Here is a 9,177-nt window from a genome sequence, read left to right as displayed (position 1 = left end):
ATCCAAATGTTGCACGACAGTAGTGTAATTTGTTTCATTTCACAAGCTGATAGACGAGTGAAATGGGGCAATATGTCTTTCACCGGGTAATTGTTTAGTAACCATTACACAAATTTAAGACAGTTAATATTTGTTTTATATCACTCATACATAAATGGTGTTACTTTTTGAAGCAAATCTCATGCTCATTTGACAACAAAACACCAAGTTTTGCTGTGATACCGTTTATATGTCAATTATGACCAATAGTTTACCATGTGCGCTATTCATATGAAGATTATCCATCTCTTCGCTGTATGTGCACAGCATGCTGGATGAAGTGCAAAAGGTTATAACGTATTGTCAGTCTCTTCCCTGCACATGCACAGCACACTTACACAATGAGTCACAATGGTCACAATGCGTTGTGCAAGATGTGGTCTTGCATGGTAAATACTTTCAAATACTTTTAGTAATTGTTTTTTTCAATGGTATAAGGCTGGTGTTTAAAATTAAATGACAATCAATCAATGAAATAAATTTATTTATGAGTGATATTAAAAACTATTTTATCACAAAGCACAAATCTTGTCTAGTAAGAGTGAGTGTGTGTTCAAATTGAGCACAGATACTATAACGTTGAAATATTCCCTAATTGAGGCTCAATCCATAGCGACCTCTTCCTCCACCAACAAAGATGAAATCCTGAGCAATCCCGTTTTTATCAATTTATTTTTAGCTTCCTTTATTCCTATAGGGTGTTTGCAGTTGGTCTTAGTAACTACATTTATGTAAGAAGAAATTGCTGGGCAATTTATGCTGGCTATTAAATAGATAGAAATTGAACCAGTGTGATTTTAGTATGTTGTCTTTCAACAGTGCAGCTTATTGTTATCAAGTGTTTTATATTTTATGTTTACTTGCCAATAATGGCTATACGCGCAGCCTTTTGGCCTGAAGATGAGAGCGATGTTATGGGTTATCTCTTGATGATAATTGTGACGTGGTATATCGAAAAGAGACACTTTTGGGCAGGATCGTAAATGGAGAAATAGCAAAAATCTGCCCAGGGGTGTTTTTTTTTTCGCAATTTGGGTTTGTTGCAAATTTGTAAGATTATTAAAATATTGTCTGATAGTTTCAGACCAGCATATTACTGGCATCTTAAATTCTCGCATATTCATGAGGGTCGATCATATGATTGACCTGTGTAACAAATAACGCACACGTTACGTGCTTTCAAATTTATGGGCCAGAGCGTTGTGTATCTTCACATTGATACAAAAGACCGTAAAAATATGCAGTATATGCATGTGAGACTTCACTTGTTGGTGATTTGTCTGTATCGTTTTAGTTTATGGAGGGTATACCATTTTGTGCTTCATAAGTGACACACAAATATGGTGCAGTCCTGTCTCTCCATGGTCTAAAGTCTTTGGTTCATAGATGTAAAATCTCTCTCAACTTCAGGCCAAACGGGTAATAGATTTGAGCACTGACAAAGTTATTTTCTGCCGGCAATTTTGAGCTATTATTTTCTTGCGTTGTAGGAAATTATGTGTACATATGCTATGTTATGAAACATGTTTTAATAATCTTGTATACTATGGTAAAATTGTATTTTTACAAAATGAAAATCATGAAAAAAAATATTTCAAAGTGCAAATTGCAAAGCGCAACAGCTATATATTTTTCCCTTTATCAGCATTTCATTATATAATATAATTTTAAAAAGCTTAATATATGCTATTCATTTATCCATGTATGTTATAATTCTGATAATTATTTTATTATATGATACTTTCATTATATGTATGTAGCTTGCAGTTTTGTAGGTCACAAGACCATGGGTTTATTTCATAATAGATTACAACATAAATGTGTTAAATTGCATAACAAATTTATGGTGTATCAATTTCAGAATGAGGATTTACAATATATGTATGAATGTTAAGGGATGGTGTCAAAAACCATCTGACGGTGTACTGCCGGTGCCCTGGCAAAACAATAAAACGTGTGTAAACCAGTGTGTCCTTCATGTAAGAGAGCACCAAACCAAGCCTAATCATAACCCTAACCTTTATCCTAACCCTTATCCTAATCCTAACCCTAACCCTGACTCTAATGCTCTCCTACACTAAGGACAAACCTGTAAACTGCTGGTTCTGTCAGGGCAGCGGTGATTGTGGGCTTTGAAACCATCCATAATGAGTGTTTATAGCAAAAAGCCATGTTTAATTATGACAAGTTATAATGGGTTACTGCAGATATGATAGATGTCTAATCCCATTGTAACCGATATATCCTATGGAAGAGGTACAATGGGCTTGGGACTTATGGTGAGTTTAGGTATTATGATGTGTGTCGTAAATGTTAGCGAAATGCATCCCTGATTTGGCAGGTCTCTTGTCTACATCAAAATGCGGTAGTCTATTCACAATAAGATAGAACAAGACCTACACCAAAATGCATAATGGATGGGTAATGTTTCACCTTCTACTGAACAGACTATAGATAAATGACAATCCTAAGTTTCTGTGTACCTCATGTTATACTAACTGCTCATGTTGATATGTATAGGTGCATCATTTTGTTTTCTTTGTTAGGAGTGGCCTTCTTATTCTTGTTCTTAAGCTTATATTCTGTTTCTTTCTTTTCTTTCCATATTATAGACCAGCATGCTTAAAGCTTTTAGTATGACTTGAGTATTTTGCTTGGCCTAAAGACCTTAGTTAAAAGCCCTGCTGACTTATGCATTATGTATCATATGAAAAAAACCACTCTGGATGAAAGAAGTTAATTACTAAAATAAAATGACTGAGTGTAGTCTGTAAAATCAGTGCTGGAATACGTACAGGCTGTATCAAAATGATTGGTACCCATCGGTTTCCAGTGATACGGATATGACTGCCACATGAAAATGAAACATAGGATCAATATAATTTGTTGATTAATGTCATAAACAGTCGTACCAATTTGCTCATTTCAAGAAGACCCTATACCATCTACAAGCATATAGAGTGCTTCTAATGAAAGTGAAATTAATCCAGGCACCATTATGAAGCTTGAGCAAATAAATCACAGATCCAAGCATATACAAACAAGTATTATTGTAAGACCAATCTATTGTATTGGCATATTTACGCATGTATCGTATTAATTTAGCTTTCATCAGAAGCACTATATATGCTTATAGAAGAGGTTTTACGGTATGCTACATTTGGAAGAAGCATGCTTTTCAATATCCATTCAAAACTGATTGGTACCAATAAATTTGATACAGCCTGTATTCTTTTGTGAATGTTTACATGTATATTTTGGTTAACAATGTAATAATGATTACACATTTCTATGTTAGCCATAGAGCTGTTTGTACAATTTGTTGAAGAAGCAAGCACCAAATATGATTTGAGTATGAAATGTTTATATGAAATCTTTGTATCTAGGATTATTTTTTACGAAGAAAATAAATAAAAGCACAGTAAATAGCTATTATTGTACATTTTAACAATGAGGCATCACTGAATTTCCACTTTTTAAAAATGGAAGAAATTTATATTCTAATAGTTTATATTATATGTATTAAATTCTATATAGTGTATTATGATAGTATAACATTCTTCAAGCAAGTTGAGTTATATGGATTATATAGCAGTATGAGTTTTTGTCTTCTGAACACATGATCATCTTGTTCAGTGTGATTTGATCTGATCTGATCTGATTTGATATGTTTACTATAATTAATAATTTTCATTACAACACTGATTAAGGGCTCAACTAGACCTGGTACCAGCACCACTTTCACTAACTAGGCCAACATTGGGCCAGGTCTGGACTGGTTCTGGTGCCATGGTGTCAGTTCTTGCATAGTTGCAGCGTTGTATATATCTTTGACCAGGACCAGCTTTTACCCAGTTCTTGACTGGTTTTGGCACTTTAGTATAATGGTTCCCAAACTAGTCCTGGGGTCCATTTCACTAAACTTTACAAAGCTTCGTAAGTATTAAAATTGTTCGTAACTTATGACGAGTCGTAAGTTCCATTTCACTAAACTTACTTACGGTACCCTTCGTAAGTAATAGAGATTTATTACAGGTACCATTCGTAAAGTTACGTCTAGTATTGGGTATTCGTAACTTTACGAATGGTTACTCGAGTTACGAATGGTTAAAAGTTTAGTGAAATGGACCCCTGGTCTGGGCAAAAGCAGGCTTGGGTCTATTTCACTAACATTTGTGATGATTTGCAAATTTCAAAATCCATTTTAACTTACTACTGATCAAAATTAACTTCACTAATATGATTTACAATCGGTACCCTGATAAGTAATAGGAATTTACTGCAGGGACCCTTCATAATGTTACTACTTGTAAAGGGGTATTTGTAACTTGTGAAGGGTTAAAATTATAGTGAAATACACCCCTGGCAACAGTCAGTGACACTTGCAGGAACTATGCACAAGCTAGTTGTTCAGTGCTGAGGGGAACATGACAGGTCAAATGTGACAATTGTTATCAAAATATTTCCATATTTGAGAACTTTTAGGTCATGAGTCAGAAAAATTTGGCCAATTTCTGGACAAATTTGAGCAAAACTTCCCATTTATATACCAATTTTCATGCACAAAAAAGGTCATCCTTGTACCAGAAGGCCAAACATGAGACCTATCTCAGCAGTACATCCCTGCTTCATTTGTACAGAGATGCCCTTCCCCCTAGGAACAAAGCTGGTTTTGTAATGAATTTGTACTAGGTACTTGGAATGTTTTTATTATGAACTATCCCTTTTCAAGAATCATCACCTCATCTGTTGTGGATGTCAAATCACATGTGTTACAAATGTAGAAATGGCAATACCTTGCATCAATGTTATATGACGTTGTAATCAACCATGTTGATAGTACTAGACTAGACTGGCGATGTCATAACCCTAGCTTCCTCTATCTAGAAGATTTAATTTTAAATCCTCTAACTTTCTGTACATAATTTCTTAAGTTCTATTATAGATCTGTGCCTTGCATATTGCAAACTATTCATACACACATTTATAGTCAGCAAAGTACCCAATGTATTGGCAAGGATTTGAGAGCTAATTGTAGCAAACAACGGCTCCAAGTTTACACAAATTTTAGTGTAATAGGGCGCTGTTTCATAAATTGTTAATTTCAAACTTGATCATATACAAAGAGTGGCAGAAGGGCTGTACGTTTACCTCACGTTTGGCTCAAACGTTTACCTCAAATTGAAGAGTATGATATTTTGTACCCAGTGCAAACATTTTGAACTAATCCATCTAGAGGCCACACTCCCCATGTGGAAGATTTTGGAAATATCTTCCACAGGAGTATGAATTTCATATGGAATGATCATGTTAGGCAGCTCTGTTTGATTGACATACACCCTCTGAGATAGATTGACTTGAAAGTTCCAAAGAGGGAGTTAATGTGCCAATTCCATTTGAAATTCTTTAACTACTGCTGTGCAAGATATTTCCAAATTATTCCGCAGGGGGAGTGTGGCCTTTAGATGAATTAGCCCATTGGGGTTAACTGTGTTCTGGCAGATTGGCATCTCTGAGATCTCAGTGAGTGATTAAAATTGCTGGGAATAATATGATGATTACCTCATACTGATAAAATAGCAGGCAACTATAGTAGGAATGAATGCAGCTTTCAATAGCATGGTGTTTTTTTGCATACACTGCGCGATGTACACCAGCGTGTGCGACCGTGTGTGAGTAACGCAGAAGTGAATCCAACCATGCCAACGACTCGTGATTGGTTAGCATTGTATCCATGGTTGTGCGTTCGCGTTGAAGTTTGAAATATGCGATGTATGATCGCGGTTGGATCAAGCTGTTGAAAGCTGCATTCATTTAATTGGAATTCATACCATAGAAACTGTCCATGTCTGCACACCTTTGTACTATATTGAGAGCAGAGGGCGACCCTGGATACATACTTTATACGCTGTTATTTTCGCATAAACAATTTTTTTGCGATTTTGTGAAATTGTGCGAATTGTATATTTTGCGGAATTTATGGAACTTGATATAAAAACTGTTATTTTCGCGCCTGCATGTCCACTTACGAAATTTGTGAACATAAAACCCTCATCAACATAACAGCGTATAGAGTAGGTCTTAGTGAAGTCACTTTTACCCTTCTACATATCGACAATTTAATTTCTCAATACTATTAATTATTATTAGGACCAAAATGCATCCATCTGAAATTTTTATTTTGTGATAAATATAATTGCAATCTACCTAAATTGTTTATTTGTAATGTATGTAATTTTGAAGAAAAAAAATCCTTTGTTTTAAAAATCTAGTATATTGGCTGAATTTATGTGATAAAAGAATGTAATTAGTTAATTGTTAATGCCTAGTAACCCATTGACCTTTGACCTTTTTTAGAGGTGAAATGAATTGTGGGATGAATGCACATTGTGAATATAATTACTATTGTTAATATGAATATAATGTGAATATTTCTGATGTATATTAGATTATTCACTACTGAATGGATGGACAAATAAATATACGCTGCAAATGTTGCAGCAACTATTATCATGTGTCATTGTGCATTTTCTGGGATTAGACTGTTTCTATCTATCAATCTATGTCCAATACCTTGGAGGTTGTTAGGGCGACATACTGATGCCCCTTGAATCACACTGTAACTTCAGCTGTTCTGATAAACTGAAGAAAGTCTAGGCCAGTCTAGTCTTTGATGTTATTTAACCATGTCCTGACTACTCTCTTTCTACTGCCATATGTGACGTGTCATGTCAAAAGGAGACACTTTTGGGCAGGATCGTAAATGGAGAAAAAGCCAAAAATCTGCCCGGGGGTGATTTTTTCACAATTTGGGTTTGTTGTAAATTTGTGATGTTATTAATGTTTAAAATATTGTCTGAGAGTTTCAGGCCGGAATATAACTGGCATCTTGTATTTTTTGAGACATTTTTCAAGGTAATTCCTACTCTCAACATTGTCAATAATATTTTTAAAGGCCGATATTTCAATTTCCAATTTTATAATACCATAACTTACAAACTCAATATCTTCGCTTAGGAATGTCCTATTTCATTGGGGAAAATGGCGTTGTGGAGCAAAATATCTCTATGTTTTAAAAAACATTGATAACCTGCCCAAAAGTGTCTCCTTTTGACATGACACGTCACATTTGTGCCTCCCTGCAGCATGGCGTTTGTAAGGCTGCTCTTCCATCTGGTCACATACCCAAACCAATTTAGCTGCCTGTGTAGTCAGGAGAACATCTCCTATGTACCTTAACATATGTGATGCGATCAAGCAAAATCAGTCAAAAAATTAAATTTTTCAATTTCTTATAGGATAGGAAAATGCATTTATATAGCTGGATTTTGGAGAAAACCCCAATGAAATTGAATACTAGTAACCAGTTCCAAAGATATGAGCAAAACAAGAGGAAACAAATGGAAATAGTTCCTTTGTTTGGCTATCTCAAAATCAATATTTCCGAGTTCCAACTGATTTTGCTTGATCGCATCACATACGTTCCCTTATCTGCTTGTAAGTGAGAGAAGTGTAATGAACCTGGAGTAGTCTGCAAATGTAGTTCTGGTCAAATACTTTGAAGATGGCAGCCCAAGCCAATTGTGTTCAGTACCCTTTAGGCAAGCCGCAAAACACTTGGCTGAAGTTTTTATGTCCAACTACAAATATTTCCAACGATTCATACAAAACCAGGCAAGAAGTTATCTCAGAAGCGTGGATTTTTAATTCCATTTCCGCATTCAGTATCCAAGTTAATTGTGCACAATTCACTATGGGTATTTGAAATTGATATGAATTGTTAAGAATTTTGTTAGTTCAGTTTGATTGACATCTCACTTGTGTAAAAAAATTCCAAAGTCAAACTGTCCAGATTTTGACAATTTTATCTGTAAATGAGGTATATCAAACTCAAGCTAAAAATATATCTATCTCACACAGCAAAATGAAATTCATGAAATCACCCCATGGAAGACATAACTTAAATCCCTCACACTGAGGGTGACGATTTCAATGACGATGTCTTCCATAGGGGATGTATGGATTTCAACTGGAATAGCCCAATATTAAATTTACATCAACAGATAATGCATTACAAAACCTGTCAGTGCAATAACCTCCATCTCGAACTAGTACCTACATACTTGCAATTTATTATGTATTCACTGCATGATAAAGGTCTACGAGAGTAGATCAAGATTCAGGTTCCTGCCCTGCCACCTCAATCTACCACTAACAAGCTCTTAAAAACAAATACTAAACTGTTTTTTTGGAAAACATTTTATTTCATACATGATAGACAACAATCAAAACAATTATTAAATATAAGATATTTGACATAATCAACAGCCAGGTTTAACAGAAGCAAGATCAGATAAACCACACAAACAGTTTAGTCATACTCGGATCGCACTTACTGTGTGGATGGAGTTGATTTCTATAACATGCAATCAGCTGGGTTTGTAAGTTGGTTAAATTGGGATTTCAAAGAAATTTCATTTTAGCTTGTCCAAATATTAAATTGGTTGCAATAAATAAATAGTTTAAGGACCACTACGTGCATATATCATGACATTATTTTCAAAATGTGGGCTTTTAATAATAAATTTTGTCCTCCAAACGTGACAAATTTTACCACTTTATAACTCTATAACATTTAATAACAAATACATGGAGAAAAAGGAGACATAACCCTGATTCAATTAGCCAATCAGAGCAGCCCTTATATGTGACATGATCAAGGGAATGAGTTACATGTCGGTAATTTTCAATTTGAAGTTTTGTACATCATTTTCTGACAGTTTATGAATGCTTCATTTTGATGCAAACCCCATAAAAATCAAACATCTGGTTACCGAGTTATGAGCAATTTATCAGTGGCTGAAAACAATATAAAACAAAAGAATTTGAACACTATTTTTGCCAATATCTCGAAAAAATATTAGCGACATCCGACTCATTCCCTTTGATCATGTCACATATTATCACAGGAACAAAAATAGGCACAACCAACTTGATTCGGTACAATGACAAATTAAATGAGCACATTGCAAATAGGTGATGGATTATGTGGGGTGAGGTGCAATGATACAATAACATCCATGTGCACTACCAGCCAAATTATCAGCTTCTAAGGACTAGTCTGATTGGTTTCGAAGA

Source organism: Amphiura filiformis, unplaced genomic scaffold (genome assembly GCF_039555335.1).
Source record: "Amphiura filiformis unplaced genomic scaffold, Afil_fr2py scaffold_40, whole genome shotgun sequence".
In the NCBI taxonomy this organism is placed as follows: domain Eukaryota; kingdom Metazoa; phylum Echinodermata; class Ophiuroidea; order Amphilepidida; family Amphiuridae; genus Amphiura; species Amphiura filiformis.
This window is presented reverse-complemented; position numbering follows the sequence as displayed.